This window comes from Triticum urartu, chromosome 6A (assembly GCF_056163025.1).
Source record: "Triticum urartu cultivar PI428250 chromosome 6A, HENAU_Tu73, whole genome shotgun sequence".
Lineage (NCBI taxonomy): Eukaryota > Viridiplantae > Streptophyta > Magnoliopsida > Poales > Poaceae > Triticum > Triticum urartu.
In genome coordinates this window covers 261958865-261977988 of record NC_141878.1, presented here as the reverse complement: position 1 = coordinate 261977988, position 19124 = coordinate 261958865, and positions in this window count along the sequence as shown.

The following is a 19124-nucleotide window of genomic DNA, read 5'->3' as shown; positions in this document are numbered from 1 at the left end:
TTCCTCATTCGATACACTGGCAATGATGATTCAAGAATGTGGAGACTACAAGTCACTAGATCCTGCTGATATCCTCGAGAGACTGGATAATCATGAATTCCATCAAGCTGAGAAGAGAGACCTCTACGGGCCAAGCTATGGAAGATCATGTGCACTATAGGCCAAGGCCATTTCCTCATATGAAGGGGAAGATTCTGACAGCAGCCTTGGTGATCCTGAGGAACTAAGCTAGGAGCTAGCGATGCTCATGAGGAAATTTAAGAAATTCTCAAGGCGTGGCCATTTTGCAAAATCTTCAAGAGGTGATGACTTGAGATCAGATTTTTCATCCCATGATTACAAGGAAAGGACTTGCCACAAATGCAAAAAACCTAGTCAGTACATGGCTGATTGTCCTTAGTGGCTGAAGGAATCACTACAAAAAATACACTTCCACGATGATACGTGTTTGTCATAGTAGGTCACATTTCTGTCATGCATGCACATCCATGACGATTTTATGATAGAATCAAGATAGTCATACCTGTGCTGTCGTAGAAGTTTTCCATGACATTACCAAAATTATCATCACGGAAGTGTCCACTTCCATGACGATAAATCATGCGTCATAGAAGTACTTTCGTCAAGAGGAACTGACATGTGGCATCCACTGTAATGGGTCGTCGTTAAGCTATCGGGTCCGGTTTTGCATCCGATAACTCATTAACAGCCTGAACCAATGGGAATTTTCCATGTGTAAAATTCTCAATGGCCAGAGGAACCATGTGTCGGCTCACCTTTGGGACAGATGTCATCCACTCATTAGACCGGACGCGCCTATGATACGTCAACACATGGCACAGCCCAACAGAAGCCCATTCCGGTGAAAAGGTCGGCCCGTTTTACTTGGTCAAAAGGCAGCGGGCCGGCCCATGGAAAGCCCGTTAATGGCATGTTCGCATATAGCCCATTTGCAGCCCGCTAACTCACATCCCGTTACGGTCTATACGAATTAGGCCCAGTAGCATCATCTGGGCCGTCCAATATGATTCCAGCCCATTGTTACTTCCGGCCCATGTATGGCCCATGATGTCTTTTGGCCCATATGATGCCCTTTGTAACTCTTGGCCCATTAACGGGCCGTGGTGAAACAGGCCCGTAATGAACAGTGTATCGCTTTATACCCATTAACGGCCCATTATTCCATTGGGCCATTTCCAGCCTGTGCTATCTTTCGGCCTTCTCAGGCCCATTTATTCTTGGGCTCATTTCTAGCATTCGGTTAGCTATGACCCGTTACTGGCCTTTTCTTCTTGTGGGCCAAATTCAGCCCGTGGTTATAGTCGGCCCATTTGTGGCCCGGTAATCCGTTGGGTCGTTTTCATAGCGTCATCAAATAAGGCCGATTAACGATGGCATGTTATGGTTGGCCTGTGAACGGATGATTCCATCTCTAGCCCGCTTACAGCCCATAATGTGGTCTGTTATTGGCCCACGTTTGGCCAATCGATCATACGGCCCGTCGAAGGCCCATTGATGCTATGGCCCATAGAAGGCCCATTGTTTCTACGGCTCGTAGGAGGCCCATGGTCACTATAGTAAATATGTAGCCCATGGTTATTGTGGCCTAGTTTTAAAAATTAGGTTATTGCGGCCACTAGCAAACCACGGAAAAAGAACTTGTCAGTGCAACAGACCCTGGGTCCATTGCCCAGACTATGCACATGCACAAGAACAGGATTGAAACATCAGCTGGAGTCAGAGATTGAAGGACCAAGAGATTTGAAGAACCAACATGCAGCTCAGAGGAATCAAAATCAAGCCAGAGGAGCAAAATATCGGCAAGAGAAAAGCCTCCCTTGCCGGGTAGGCGAGCCCGGCAAGGGGCAAGGTCACCACCAGAAGCAACCAAGGCACCCCGGCAGGGCCTGCTGGGGCACGCGGAGGCAAAACCACCCCACCAACCACTCACGCATGACCCATGTCACCAATCAGTGCGGTGTCAAGGCGCAAGGTGATTAAGTGGCAGCCATTCGCCACATGGCAGCTATTTCCTACAGAAGGAACATAGAAATGATAACCGTCCTACGATGTGTTAATAGAACAAGCATAGAGCACATCACCCTGAGGATACTTAGAAACCCTAAGGTTATCGGCAGAATAGTGGAGTGGGATGTGGTGTTGTCCAGCTTTGGTCTGAAGTTTGAGAGCACATCAACCATTCAGAGCAAGGCACTAGCAGAGTTTATTGCAGAATGGACACCAACCCCTGATGAGGAAGTGACAGAGACAACTATCCCCGACAAGGAATCGCCCCAAGAATGGATTATGTATTTTGATGGTGTTTTTTCCCTACAAGGTGCAGGGGCTGGCATGCTTCTTGTTGCCCCCTCCGGGGAGCACTTGAAATACGTCATCCAAATGCACTTTTCCCGGGAAGAAGCCACCAACAATACATCTGACTATGAAGGGCTCCTTGCTGGGCTCAGAGTTGCAGCAGAATTGGGAATCAAGAAGTTGATCATACGAGGAGGTTCGCAGCTTGCGGTGAGACAACTCAACAAGGATTATCAAAGCCCATTGATGGAAGCATACATCGAGGAAGTGAGGAGATTGGAGGAGCACTTTGATGGGTTGCAAACCGAGCACGTACCCCGTGCGAAAAATAGCATAGATGATCACCTGTCAAAGTGTGCTACGCGGAAGCTTCCTGTGGAACTAGGAACTTTTGTTCTGCGTCCCTATCAACCCTGCGTATCGCCAACCACAATGGCTCGGAAAAGGAGAAAGTTGGACTACGGTAAGCCTCTCCTGATCGAGTCATTCGCTCCCGGCAGAGACCCTGCCGGAAACAACTCCTCACAGCCTGCCGGACCACCCCCTCCAGCCGTGCCAATGGACCCCGCGAACGAGGCTAGTACTCCTGCAGCCGAGGAGGTGCCGCTAGTCCTCGTTGCCGAGCCCCAGGCTCCAACTTGGGCAAGGCACATCGTCCGCTTCCTCCAAACTAGAGAACTTCCCGGCGACCAAGATGAAGCCTAGAAAGTAGCCCGGAGGGCCAGTATGTATCAGTTTGTCGATGACACTCTATATAGAAGGAGGCCCAACGGTGTGAAATTCAAGTGTGTCTGCCGGGAAGATGGAAAGGAACTGTTGACTAAGATTGACAAAGGAACGTGCGGCTCACACATTGGATCAAGGGAATTAGTTGGGAAACCATTCCGGCAAGGATTCTATTGGCCCACATCCCTCCAAGACGCGGTCGAGCTCGTCACGACATGTGAAGCCTGCCAGTTCCATTCCAAGAGAACACACCCGCCTGCCCAAACCCTTTAGATAGTCCCTTTATCATGGCCATTTTTGGTCTAGGGGCTCGATATCCTCGGACCCTTCACCCGAGCAATCGGTGGTTTTGAATTCTTGTTCGTCGCTATGGACAAGTTTACAAAGTGGCCGGAAGTGTATGCCGTGAGAAAGGTGACTACTCAATCAGCTATCAAGTTCTTGAAAGAATTGGTGTGTCATTTTGGAGTTCCGGCAAGGATCTTCACCAACAACGGCACCCAATTCACGAGCCACGCCTTCATGCAATATGTTCGTACCCTCGGATGCAAGATCTCGTTCGCCTCTGTGGCACACCCTCGGAGCAATGGACAAGCGGAGAGGGCGAACGCTGAAGTGTTGCGTGGACTCAAGACAAGAACTTTTGATACACTGCAGAAGCACGACATGCGGTGGATTGAGGAGCTGCCGATAGTTCTCTGGTCCCTTAGAACGACACCTAATCGAGCTACCGGGCAGACTCCCTTCTCCCTGGTCTACGGGGCAGAAGCAGTTATCCCCATGGAACTCATTTATGGGTCTCCTCGAGTGCTTGCCTATGATGAAGTAGTGCAGGATCAGCACCGGCGTGACGATGCTGTGCTACTCGAGGAGAACCATCTCCGGGCTGCTACGCGTGCTGCATGCTACCAACAAGCCCTGCATCGCTATCACAGCCGCATGGTTCATGCCCAGTGTTTTGAGGAAGGTGACCTTGTCCTTAGGCGCGTTCAGCCCGCCAAGGGTACAAGCAAGCTGTCACCAAAGTGGGAAGGCCCTTACCGGGTGGTACAAGTCACCAGACCAGGCGCAATCCATCTGGAGACCGGAGATGGCACTCAGTTGCAAAACTCATGGAATATTGAGCATCTCCACAAGTACTACCCGTAAGGCGCGAGGCTGCCGGGCACTGCCCGGCAGCCACCCTTTTGTACAGGCATTGGCTCAGCTGCATGTAACCCCTTGTACAAAGCCGGGGCGATGACCCCTGCAAGAGAAAATAAATAAGCGTTGTAGAGGGGGGCAACTAAGATTGCATGCATGCATGAGCACACCAAGATCACTGCATAAGCATCTCATGAGCATTTGCATATGCATATAGATAGGATTGCATCCTGCATTCATTTTTATCTATATGAAGTTGCAGGTTCCTGCCGTGAACTTGGCTTCGACAATGGGCGAGAAGATTGCAGGACACAGTGATCCCCGGCAAGGCCAAACAGATAAGTTTTACCTCTTGTCCATTAGTGTTCTGTAAAGCTATAACTTTGCATGAGAAAACCTCGCCCCTCTTTTGAAACCTAGGTGCTCCCATCCATGAGTCAAACGTTGCTTCGGTGAGGATGGTCGCAGTAGCCTCTGGTAAAAAAGGGAGTTGGCGGGGGGATGGCCCCTCTATCTGTTCCCCGACAGACGTAGCTCTCCGGCAGACAAAGGGGGTGCCGGCAAGATATCCTGCCGGGGAAAACTTGTTTATTTACATTAAAGAGGCATTCCACCTCTGCATGGACATACACATGCACGGGTTCCCGACAGAGTTCATCTTTTTCATTCATATGCTGATACACATACAAGCATTACAAAACACGAAGATAGACTCGAGAGATTACATTATTTGAATTAAAACTTGGCGATTGCCTACAAGTTTAAGATTGACAAAAGATAAGTGCCCCATTACGCCTTTGCCCCTGTCCATCTCCTACAGGAAGAAGTCGAAGGGGCCAGAGGCAGGCACAACTGTGATTCGGTGTCTCCCGAGGATCAGGACGGCATTGCTCCCCGGGAGGGAAGAAGAAACCGAAGGGCAGGCGTGGATGGTGACGCTGCGGGAGGACCATATGGGAGGCACGGAGTCACAGGCAAACACGACTCATCAGAAAGGACGTCCCTGTCCTTGACGCGTCATGGGTTGCCATTGCAGTCCGCATCACTACCACCCGAAGACCTCGGCACGACCACCACGCCGGGCTCCATGCTCTCTAAATCCTCCCATAGAGAGCATGGTCGTCCCCGGGAGCCTTGACGTTAGAAGCCACCGCACATCCCGAAGACGTGTGGGAAAGCCAGAAGCCTTCCTGTATGACAAGAGGACCCCGCCCAGGAGGAGCCAGATTCACCCCTATTGGCAACAAATCTCTCCTTCCCAATGCCGCGAGAGGAAGAAGAACGGGGAGCGATCGACTACCACGCGCCATGGCTGATTCAAGCCACGACACGGTGTCGTTCATGTCCCCTCCCACTGAAGTCAAGGCCACGGACGACCCAGCGGCAAGCACTCTAGGCTTGCCACTCCTATCATCGGCACCGCACCGCCCGAATCTTCCTCTCATATCCAATGGAGATCTCATGCAGGGGCCTGGGGGCTGGCCCCAGGCTCTTCTCTTCGGCATCACCTGCAGAAGCAGAAAACAAAGGAAGAAAATGAGGAATACGAAGGTGGATGACTCCCGCCTCCTCAGCCCCTCCCTTTTACATGCCGGGCGGAGGAGGGCACCTACTCCATCAACGGGCGGCCAACGTCCTCCTCCGCAAATTCAAGGGGGGCGGGCCCTCTCCAAGATGCTCTCCCGCGCCACGCGCCTTCGTTACCTCCCCCGTGTGATGCATGCAGCATACGTGGCCAAGGATAAGAGCACGCAGTGGGAAGAGTAAATTGTCATTTTCTACCCCGTGCGTTAAAGTTGTTCACGGGCCATTACTGGAGCAGCCCCACCACTATCGGCTTTACGCCACACGTGGGGAACCCAGAAACTGGCCCAAAATCAAGGCTAATGAAGAAGCTATGGAAATCTCAAGGGGCCAACCCCTTCAGCAACCCTCCCTGTGCACTTATTAGGACCTACCACGACGACGCTCAGCAACGCGTCCGGGGCAGGCCCGAGGGCTTCTGTCAGTGTAACAGACCCTGGGTCCATTGCCCAGACTGTGCACAGACACAAGAACAGGATTGAAACATCAGCTGGAGTCGGAGATTGAAGGACCAAGAGATTTTAAGAACCAACATGCAGCTCAGAGGGATCAATATCAAGCCAGAGGAGTAGAATATCGGCAAGAGAAGTGATGAGGGGAGGATATCTATTACTCCTATTATTTCACTACGTCATGATATTCTGAAGCTTGGATCCTTGTGCTTTGCAATTCCTCCTACGAATGAGGTGAAGCCCAATTTTAGAACACCACCAATGTGTTTCGGCAAGGCCAAATAGTAGTGGCTTTATATCCAGGCCATGTCATGGGCCATAGAGCTTTATTTTTGAGTTTTGGTATTTTAATTCGGTTAGGCCTGTCCAATCCATATTTTTTTGTTTTAGGGTTTACCTATATAAGTTAGCCGCCGGCTATTGTAATAGGGAGTTGAATTTTCGAGTTAAGAATAGACAGGAAAAAGGTCCCATGTTGGGAACACTAATATCGCTTGTTTTGCTTGCTGATTCGCAAGAATCTGTATTGTTGTTTGTGGAGTAGATCTAATTTGCTCAACAATCAAAATTATCTCCTGGTTCTATCATTCGCCATGAAAGATTGGTCCAAAAACCTTAGGATCTCTAATTGATCCTTATCATCTTGGTACCAGATTCGTCGGGTTTCCCACGGTGTATCCTTGTTGAGAATTATTTGCTGCTGGAAGTATTGCTGCCGGAGGCGATCTAGCCACCACATCAGCGTTGGAAGATTCTTTTCGTTTCTGCTAGAGGCACGCTGTGGATCGTGAAGGCGTTGGAGTTCGGCCGCCACCACGATAGTTGATCTGCTATTTTGTTTTGCTGGAGGCGTCAAATCCTGCCGCCGCAATACCTATTTCATGCATCGCTAGGTAATTCAAGGTTGAATTGGTTCAGTCCAGTTTCTGATTGCATACAGGAAAGAAAACCACATCAGGAAAGTGAAAATAGAAAACGAGATTGGATTGGAGTCCTACATGTGAGTACACTTCAATTCCAAATTGGCCTCAATATTTTTTGGGGATGTGGGCATCCTTTCCTTTCTCTGATCGAGAGTCGTGACCAGCTTGGAGACCTGCAATCAAGGAGCCAACTCTCGTTTGTCTAGAGTGGATTTCTGGCCGTGATTTTCACCGCGAGACTCTTCTGCTCCTATGGATTGTAGTCTGTGTTCTGTCGTTCCGCAATTCTCTGTTGGACGCATACTGCTGCTACTGCGGACGTCTACTACGCGTCTATGCCATGATTTGTCGTCTGCCATGGTGAACTTGATTAATGGCGAGAATTCAGTAGCTGCTGGAGTCCAACCGAAGGAGCCTGTGCTTCCCACCTTTGCTGATGATTTGGCTCCTAATGTTTGAGCTGGCTTTGATAGTACGTGTGAGTACATTAAGCAAAGCCATGATTCTTTGGCCACGCTAATTGTAGGCTTGTCTACCCGGATTGATTCATTGGGAGATGTTGTTCCCCGTGCACAGGTGCAGCCGCCCCCTATTGTACAACCCCGTGACATGCTACCACACCGCCATACTGATGTGCCTGCTCGCCGACACGGAGCCTATGGACATGCTGATGATGGAGACCTTGTGGGTGACGGTGATTATGCACCACAACAGCACCCTATTGATGCCCGTCTTGCAGGTGCTCATTGTGCTCTACAACATGATCGTAACAGTGTTGGTCAAGCTGTTCGTGTTCCCATTGATGATGGTGGTATTGGGCGTGTCAAATTGTCCATCCCTTCTTTTTCCGGTGACCGTGGACCTGACGATTATTTGGAATGGGAGATGCGTATGGATCATATTTTTTCTACCCACCATTATACTGAGGAGAAGAGACTTCAACTCGCTGCAGTTGAATTCACTGGTTATGTGCTAATTTGGTGGAGTCAAATTCTCCGTATGCTAACTCGCCAAATGTCCTGGAGAGGTATGAAAGAACTCATGCGACATCGTTTTGCTCCTGAACATTACAAGCGTGATATGTACCACAAATTACAGCAGCTCACTCAGGGTAATAAATCGGTGGATGACTATTATAAAGAGATGGAGTTGTTGATGATACGTACAGGAACAACTGAGGACCCGGAGGCTACTATGTCTCGGTTCTTTCATGGGATGAATGTTGAGGTGCAGGATCGTGTCGAGATAGTGGTTTACTATAATATACAAGATCTTGTGCACCAAGCTGAGCGTGCAGAACAACAACTCAAACGGCACCAAGTTTCAGCCACGAACACATGGCGTCATTCCCCCACTGAGTTGCTGGTTCTAGTGCTAAGCCGACACCTTCTACGCGCTCCAGCAATTTTTCTCATGGTGAAGCGCCAAAATCAGGAGTTTCCAAAGCTGCATCCACTCAGTCCACCGCTGGAATAGAGTGCTTTACTTGTGGAGGCCGAGGACACATGAGGCGTGATTGCCCTAATACAAAAAGGGTGATGCTCACACAAGATGGATATGTGTCTGCTAGTGATGATGACAAGGCTGTTGATCCATCGAGTGAGGAGTCTAAGGAACTTGAACCCGTGGATGTGTATCCAGAGAACGCTGCTCCAAATTGCACTAACTTGATGGTGCACCGTGTGCCCACGGATCGCATAGAAGGACAAGGGCAGCGCTGGAATATTTTTCAGACCCAATGCATTGTGGGGACCCCGAGTCATAAGTCGTGATCACCTATAGTGATCCCAGAGATCAATGCTCACTGAACACACAGAAGTTGAATAACAAGAGTCTTACATCCATACATACCATCTAACATAAATTATGACCATTATGGTCAAGTCTTACATAGATAAAGCCACAAGGGCTGAATACCAAATAGACATAAGCAGCAGAAAACTTCGTCGAAAAGTAGAACCCATGACATCTGCCTTAACCCTACAGGCATTCTGACTGGGAAGCGTCCTAGCTCGCATGTTCGTCACCGAAGTATTCTTCATCATATCTTGTTCTTTCATGCCTGGCCAATAAAACAACCAGTGGCAAGCCAATGAGTAATTTGAATGTACTCGCAAGCAACCCATGTTTTGGTTCAAGATACAACAATGCATGATATAGGTAAATTTTTGTAGAAAGCTAAATTTTATTGTTATGACATGTTCAACAACTGGTAAATCATGCATCATATGACTTCGAGTAACCATAGGGACTGGTTACAGATATCAACATAAAGGGAGTGGGCTTCAACCCAACTCAATCATGTCAAGTCCTTAACTTGACCCAATTAGTTCTTCCCACTTATCCAAACAGACACACACACACACACACACACTGGTTTGTAAACAAGTGGACGTAGCCCAAGAGCGGTTACCCAACTGTCCTTGACCGTGGACACGGCTATTCAAATAGTTTGACACTCTGCAGAGGTTGCATAATTTACCCACAAGATCCGGGGAACTTTCGTGTCATCCACGACCCACGGTACCTCAAGTACCCGGGGTAAGCACCCGATCACTATCTTTCCCTACACGACACTAACATAGAGTCCACTCAATTTGTAGTAACCCCCGTGCCCAACATTTCACATCTTAAAGTTGTGGAGCCTCGCTCCCATATTCATCATATACCACAAGCACGGGGTACCGACGGTGTGTCCGGTGCCCTGTGAAAATAGTCATGGCCGCCCTACCTGGCACGACCCCGTCCCGAGAGAGCGCAACAACGACTCTCCCGTCACTAGTAATCCGGGCTCCAAGCTAGTATCGGCCTAGGTAATCAATAATGCCCTTTCCCATATAAGGGCATAGTTGTTGCGCATGTAAGGTTGGAATAACGGTCGCTACTTAAACCAATCCGTTTTAAAAACAACACGCACACTTGCCTCGGTACACCACTACGTCATCAAGTGGTTACCCAACTCATTATCACCTTCGGGCATAAGTGGCACCCGACTGGGTTTTCGAAAAATCTTTTGAAAACAATCTTGCTCCCATCACCATGCATATACCCAACCCATTTGCGTAGTAGTTACATAGCATCCTAACTACACCCACTTGCATAACCCTCATAGAAGGGTAGGGTCATGCACATTGCAATTACCAACAAGGAAGTAACGGTGGCAAACCACCCCATGTGGTCACCTCATCATCATGTCTCCGATGCAAGCAATAAAAGTGCTATATGACATGCATAAAAAGGTTTCATAGACATGGTCAAAGGGCTGCTTTCCTTGATCTTCAAAGTATTCAAGTCCTTCTCCTTCTTCTTATCCAACTACTTCGTCAAATACGGGATAGATTCGTCACAAAAGAAATGACAGGAAAATAAGGCAACAGCAAAACAAAAAAACCAAAGTGCTTAGAAAAATGTCAACCTATTTTTAATAAATACTAGGGTGAAAACTAATAAGGGGAAAATTCTTAGTTTTGGATTTGGAGTTAGAGGGATAGAGTAGTGGATTTTCAAACAGAGATTTTATTGTTCAAATTTGAATTTAAATTTGAACAATACAGAAAATTTTGATGGATATTTATGGAAGGTACACCATTAAATAGGTGGGATTTTTAGAAGAATATAGGAGTTGGAATTATTGCATTTGGATTAATATTTAATCCCGTGGAATTTTTGCATGTTTCTGAGAAAAAGAAAATAAGAAGTAGCACTGTGCAACTGGGCCTATTCGGCCACAGTGCAGCAGGCCCAGGAGGAATCCAGCCCGCGCGAGGCTGCCTCGTCGAAGGCGTATTTGGGAAATACGCCTCCAGCCGACGCAATGAACTGGAGTGCACGCGCATGGTTTAAACCTGACATGTGGGACCCACACGTCAGGACGGGAGGCTGACGAACGGGCCCCACGGCCGTCGTCGTCAACCTCGGGCTAGAGAGGGTGGCAAGCTCACCGGCGCCACTATGGTCAACGACGAGGCGGTCTGAGAGAACAGACGTGCTCAAGACGGAGTTGCCGTTCGGGTGGAGGTGGAGTTGGTCACCGGGGTGTAGGGGTTCGCCGGCGACGAGGAAGCCGGTGGCAGAGCTTCAGGAGGTGCTTGCCCTGGTTGATTCCGGCAGCAATAGGGAGGGGAAACATAGGTGAAATGGTCAGGGAGCTATGGCGTTTCTAGATCGAGAGATCGAAGAGGCGAAGAGAGCCTGTACCTCGAGATCGACGGTGACCCGAGGCGGCAGAGCTCGAGATCGATCTCGAGCTAGGGCGCTTCTGGTGATGAGCTGGTGTGCAGGGGGCCTATTTGGAGTGGGAGAGGACGATGAGTGGTGAGAGGAGGGCTCGGGGATGCCTTATATAGGCGAGCAGCGGTCCACCATGGGCTCGTGCGCCGGCGAGCTCGTGCTCGTCGCTACAGGCCTCGGGAGGGTGCCGCGCCGAGTCTAGGGCGTTTGTGGGGGTGGACTACGCCCAGGGGGAGAAGAGAGGGAAAGCAGGGGGGCCAGGGCACCGTGCGTGTGAGCGCGCTCACTGGTGCGCTCGGACGGCTGGCGCGCGTGCGAGCTTGGGCGAGAGGAGGCAGAGGGAGGAGGGGGACAGAGGCGTGGCCTGACACAGACGACAAGGCGCATCGTCGGGCATGCTGGGGAGGCCCGAGGTGGCTGGAGGTCGTTGGCAGGGGGCGGCTACAGTGCCTGGCCGCACTATAGCGCACTCCAGAGCGCCCACATGGCTTGGCATGCCATTTTCTAAGCAGTGTGGGCGCCCCCAAGCATGTCTAGCAGGTCTAGGAGGGAGTAAAGAAAGGGGGAGGGGCCTTGGATGCCATGGATGGCTAGTAGGAGAAGGGTGGGTTGAGAGAGAGATGGAAATGGGCTGCCCAGAGGGGTAAATGAGGTGGTTTCACCCCTCAATCATTGAGCTGAGACGCAGCCATAGTTACTGGAGGTAGAAGAGGGTCAGGAGCAGCTGTGGTACAAAGTTGAGCCCATGGAGATTAGTGGAAGAGGTCAAATGGAATTTTGGTAAAGTGGCAAAAGGTTTTTGATGCTTGTTTGGGTAAGCAAATGAACTCCACTTGGCATGAGACTCCACGGGGTGAAATGGAACATATAATTAGGGCCTTCCACCAATTTTGAGATCATTTGGGCAAAGTTGCCGGTGCAACTTTTGTAAACCCTAGAAACCAGCAGAAATGCATTCACCAAGATCTAGTCATCCAAAACCATTCCCCTTGATGCACCACTTGGTGTAGTATCATCATTTGGGCTTTTGAGCATGACCACAAAGTTTGGGGGCATTTGGAATAAGTTGGCAATGTAAAGTTGTTTAAACTTGAATCTGGACAGAGATGATTTTTGGGCAGTTTGGTGAACCAAAATAGCCTGGATTGAGCTGAAACTTTGCAAGGTCATCATATTATGCATATGTGACTTGCTAGAATTTTCCTGGATTTATTGGAAAATATTTCTTGTAGAAATATTTCTAATATTTTAAATGAACAAAAAATGGTTTTGGAGGGTTTTGCCCAATATTTTGAACATGATCATGTGTTGAAACTCTTATACACGGAAAATATATGTCCACTGAGTTTCCCCGATTTTTCTCAAATATTTTTGAAGCTTTAAAATAATTTTAACCTATTAAAGACCATTTCTAGCCTTAAGAAAAAGCCTTTAAATAAAATAGGAAAATTACTTTTAAAATTATATTTTTGTGGTTTATGGGAGTCCTATATCTAATAGGTTTCAAATATACTCTTTGAAATATTTTTCATACCACAAATCAAGTACTTGTAGTGCAAACCTCAATTCAGGGTTTTTTTGAAAATACTATTTGGCCAAATTACTTTTGTAAGAAAATACTATATTGCTCTATACACATGGCATGATTATTGGGCAGAAGTTTGGGGCAAGGAGATGAAGTATAGAAGGTGGAGTTGTGTTGACTTTAAAGAGCACTTGAAAAAAACACAGAGAGAAAACCAACTCCAAATAAAAGCCAAATAATGCAAAAGTTTTTGTCAAACCACACTTTATCATGATTTATTAGCTTAAGTGTTGTGGCATGAAAATTAGGGTGTGACAGACCTACCCCCATTACAAGAATCTCGTCCCCGATATTCCCAAACAAGGCGTGGAAAGGAATACGAAAACTGGACATGGGGTAGTCTTGACGTCCTCATACTGCTTGTGCTTCCGAGTGGTGCTTCATTGAACCTTGAAATATTCAATGAAGTGGCTTCGTGTATGACGTCCTGCTTGGTCCAGGTTGCAATTGGGGTCTCTCGCGTAGGTCATATTGGGCTGGAGGTCAATGGCTTGGTGATCGATGTCCTTGTAGAGACCGGACTAGTTAGGAAGTTGGAAACTTTTTCGGAGTGGTGTTGTGTGGAAAAATGTTGTGCACAGTGGGTGACTCAGGTGGTAACTCTAGCTGGTAGCCGTCCATTCTTCGTCTTGCAGTGATCTTGGAGAGGGCCGATAAATCTTGGCGTGAGCTTCCCTTTGAGAAGGAAATGCTTGGTTCCTTTGAGAGAAGTGGCTTGCAGATACACCTGGTCTTCGATGAGAAAGTTCACTCCTTGACGATGGTGGTTGGTATAGTTCTTTCTCCTTGGCATGGCGGTCTTCAAATGTTCCTTGACTAGCTGAACGGCTCTGCTTCCGTCTTTGGGTAGACAAGTAGGTCACCAGATAATGATGACAACTATCTTGTCTAAGTACTCCATGGAGACTTTGTTCACGGGGTACATAAAGTAGGCTGGGGATTGGTGGTGGTCACGGTTGAGTGTTGGTCAGGGTTTACTTGACCTAGAACCAAAGCCCATGGTCATGATCCGACCATGTTGTGGCTTGGTAGAGCTTAAGGGTTTCAAGGGTTCTAGTGTGCGAGTGAACATTTATCATCTTATCTTTAAGCACGGCTTCTGAGATGCCAATAGTCTATCTAGTCCCTCAAACAAATAACCTTATACCACCGAAAGCATTATTGCATATAGGTCAAATCCAATCATCACTCATGTGATCCATATTCTCGTGACTCCCGAGAGGAGGTCTAACAAAAATCATATATGTCTACGATCCCCAAACTCATAGGTATGGCTACCCCTAAAAATCCATGGGTAGAGCATACAAGCTTCCAAGCGGGAATAAAACACGACAATCCAAGTGCTCATCCTATTCTTCCAAGGTCCATGTTAGTGTATATCTATCCGAAGGAAACACGTCGTATGCCACTCCAAAATCTTGTTTCCTTCCTATGAATCAACTCCAACAACCCGTTAACTTCCATTAATCACTACATAATCCTTTAATTCTACAAATCCAATGTCTATGTTGTTCCACATGATCTCCTAAAGTCCCTAAAATCCCCAAATACTTGAAAGGGATGTTTCTACTATAGTAAGTCCACCAATATCCATTATCATGGTCAAGTAAACTCCAAGGTCAAGCTTATATCAACTCCGACGATTAATCCAATCTCCCAGTTTATTGTCCACCGAGAAACATGGTATCATGATTGAGATCATCAATCTAAATTCAATTTTCTCCAAACCACGTAGACATACTCAGTATCTATACTCAACTATGATCACCTACTTAAATCCAAACCTCATGTCCAATGAGAATTCCTACATGCTTCCCCAAAGTCATTATCGTAATGTCAACTATCTCCTATCAATATCCCCTGGCTAAGTCAAATCCTCATACATCCAAGAATTCAGCTTGCGATCTTAATTGTCCCACTAAATCCAATTTATCCAGGGGTAATTAAAGCTATGCTACTCTATAATAATGATCCCACCAAGTTCATCTACCAACATGAAAGCCTCATAATCCACCAAATAGTCTCATATAATTCCTCAAAGTCATTGATATAAACTCATCAAGTCATTTGTCCTCTATTCCTATATCCTCAAACTGGTCTTCCCTATGGCATCGTCAGTTCTTGTGCTATATTACGATGATAATGTGCTCGTTCGCCATATCCACTAGTTCCATAATGATCCCAGTGTTGTGCAAGGTTTACAGAGGCTTAACTGGTTCTCTTGCAATTCTGTGGGTTAAGCACATGGTTAAGGACTCGAGCTAGGGTATCTCTTGAAGTCTCGGAGGGTCTAGGAATGGGTTTCTAGTCTGGAGGGTTAAACATAACTCCACGGGGTTTCACTTGGTCGAGGAGGCTGTAGAAAAGTTCTTCAGTCCTTGTTGGTCGCCGAAGTAGAATCCTTGGTGCATCTTGTCTTGTTGGCCTTTAGTTTAGGAGGGATATGAGAGGGAAAAGTAGCATAGAGGAGGGGAATGCCTAAAGGGGGTTCTATAGTGCAAGTGCAAGCAAACAAGTGCCGTGAAGGCCTCACACATTCATTAAGGTAAGATAGGTGATATAGTCGCATACATGCTGCCTAGGGCAAAAGTGCGGCTTATATAAAAACACAAACAAATAAAAACAAGCAACACAGAACGTGGTTCCATTTGAACCATCACACGGACTCGACTACGCATATGGGGGTACACGACATCCTACCCTAGGGGTTCTCGGACTTGGTAGTCGTGCTTGCTCAGAGAGAAGGGCATTCAGTCTTTAGTTTCTGGGTTCCACTTGTGGTGCCAATGGGTATGCGATAGTCGGCCGCATGTTGGGACACATCCTGTTAACATGCCCAAGTTCACCACACCCGTGACATGTGACGGAAGCCAAAAGGTGATTATTTAGTCTTGGGTATTGTCGTCGGGGGCTTGACGATGATCCTCTACGAGGTGGATATGGAAATCCATTCCTATGCCTCCTGCATGGGGTTTGGTTGCGGGCTTTCTAAAGTTCCTCGATTTGTTGCTACTAATTGGCAATGTGGGCTTGTAAGGCAATGATTTTCTATTCTCGCTCGACCACCTTCTTCTTCTCGAGGCAGTGGAGGTGCAGAAGTGAAGGGAGGTCTTGGCGAGCCTTGAGGAATGCTTCAGTACGGTGATGTAGAAGGTAGTCTCCTGCATTGATGAAACAGATCTGGTACTTGAGAGTTGGATCCTCATCTTCTGGGGAAATCATGACTAGAGTTGGGGCTCCAAAGCCGCTCCTGCCAGGTAGGTAGCGGGTTGCGTGTTCTTCTTTCATTTCTGGGAGGAGGTCTCGAAGACAGAGGAGCGCTTCGTATGCCACTTGCTGAATGGCCAGGTCTCTTGTTGGCATGGGTGGTCCAATGAAGAGCCACCCCTGGGGTGAGGTCTTGGCAGGTACAAAAGGCTTGGCATAGAACTCCTTCTCGAACACATCATTTTCTAGTTCATGCAGGGTGTACATGGGCAGCAAGGGATAGTGGCATTGTTGGAGGCAATCTCTTAGGAGTGATGGAAATCCTGTCGTAAGAAGTCTCAAGGGGGCGACGACCATCTACAAAAGTTGAATAGGAGAGGTCAATAAGGAGAAATATCCCTTAGGTTTGGGGAATCTCAGCAAATAAGAGGAGTATAGAGGGTCTTGCAAACGGGTTTTGTCCTATCTAACGGCCATGCTAACTAAGCCTTCCTACAATCAGGATGGCTCTGATACCAGCTCTGTGGGGACCCCGACTCATAAGTCATGATCACCAAATGCACGTGTACAATGATCCCAGAGATCAATGCTCACTGAACACACAGAAGCTGAATAACAAGAGTCTTACATCCATACATACCGTCTTAAATAAATTATGACCATTATGGTCAAGTCTTACATAGATAAAGCCACAAGGGCTGAATACCAAATAAACTTAAGCAGCGGAAAACTTCGTCGAAAAGTAGAACCCATGCCATCTGCCATAACCCTACAGGCATTCTGACTGGGAAGCGTCCTAGCTCGCATGTTCGTCACCAAAGTATTCTTCATCATATCTTGTTCGTTCATGCCTGGCTAATAAAATAACCAGTGGCAAGCCAATGAGTACTTTGAATGTACTCGCAAGCAACCCATGTTTTGGTTCAAGATACAACAATGCATGATATAGGTAAATTTTTGTAGAAAGCTAAATTTTATTGTTATGACATGTTCAACAACTGGTAAATCACGCATCATATGACTTCAAGTAACCATAGGGACTGGTTACAGATATCAACATAAAGGGAGTGGGCTTCAACCCAACTCAATCATGTCAAGTCCTTGACTTGACCCAATTAATTCTTCCCACTTATCCGAACACACACTGGTTTGTAAACAAGTGGACGTAGCCCAAGAGTGGTTACCCAACTGTCCTTGACCATGGAAACGACTATTCGAATAGTTTGACACTCTGCAGAGGTTGCACACTTTACCCACAAGATCCGGGGAACTTTCGTGTCATCCATGACAGGCGGTACCTCAAGTACCCGGGGTAAGCACCCGATCACTATCTTTCCCTAGACGACACTAACATAGAGTCCACTCGATTGGAAGTAACCCCCGTGCCCAACATTTCACATCTTAAAATTGTGGAGCCTCGCTCCCATATTCATCACATACCACAAGCACGGGGTACCAATGGTGTGTACGGTGCCCTGTGAAAACAGTCATGGCCGCCCTACCTGGCACGACCCCATCCCGAGAGAGCGCAACAATGACTCTCCCGTCACTAGTAATGCGGGCTCCAAGCTAGTATCGGCCTAGGTAATCAATAATGCCCTTTCCCATATAAGGGTAGAGTGGTTGCGCATCTAAGGTTGGAATAACGGTCGCAACTTAAACCAATCCATTTTGAAAACAACACACACACTTGCCTCGGTACACCACATTTTCATCAAGTGGTTACCCAACTCATTATCTCCTTCGGGCATAAGTGGCACCCGACAGGGTTTTCGGAAAGTCTTTTGAAAACAATCTTGCTCCCATCACCATGCATATACCCAACCCATTTGCGTAGTAGTTACTTAGCATCCTAACTACGACCACTCGCATAACCCTCATAGAAGGGTAGGGTCATGCACATTGCAATTATCAACAAGGAAGTAACGGTGTCAAACCACCCCATGTGGTCACCTCATCATCATGTCTCCGATGCAAGCAATAAAAGTGCTATATGACATGCATAAAAAGGTTTCATAGACATGGTCAAAGGGCTGCTTGCCTTGGTCTTCAAAGTATTCAAGTCCATCTCCTTCTTATCCAAATACTTCTTCAAATACATGATCTATTCGTTGCAAAAGAAATGATGGGAAAATAAGGCAATACCAAAACAGAAAAATCAAAGTGCTCAGAGAAATGTCAAACTATTTTTAATAAATACTAGGGTGAAAACTAATAAGGGGAAAATTCTTAGTTTTGGATTTGGAGTTAGAGGGATACAGTAGTGGATTTTCCAACAGAGATTTTATTGTTCAAATTTGAATTTAAATTTGAACAGTACATAAAAGTTTGATGGTATTTATGAAAGATAAACCATTAAATAGGTGGGATTTTTAGAAGAATATAGGAGTTGGAATTATTGCATTTGGATTAATATTTAATCCCGTGGAATTTTTGCAAGTTTCTGTGAAAAAGAATAGAAGAAGTAGCAGTGTGCAACTGGGCCTATTCAGCCACAGTGCAGCAGGCCCAGGGGGAATCCAGCCCGCGCGAGACTGCCTCGTCGAAGGCGTATTTGGGATATACGCCTCCAGCCGACGCAGCTAACCGGTATGCGCGCGCGTGTTTTAAACCTGACGTGTGGGACCCACACGTCAGGATGTGAGGCTGACGGATGGGCCCCACAGTTGTCGTCGTCAACCTCGGACCAGAGAGGGCGGTGAGCTCACCGGCGCCACTATGGTCGACAGCGAGGCGATCTGACGGAACCGACGTGCTCAGGACTGAGTCGCCGTTCGGGTGGCGGTGGAGTTGGTCACCGAGGTGCAAGGGTTCGCCTGCGACGAGGAAGTCAGCGGCAGAGCTTCGGGAGGTGCTTGCCCCGGTTGATTTCGGCTGCAATAGAGAGGGGAAACAGAGGTAAAATGGTATAGGAGGTGTGGCGGTTCCAGATCGAGAGATAGAAGAGGTGAAGAGAGC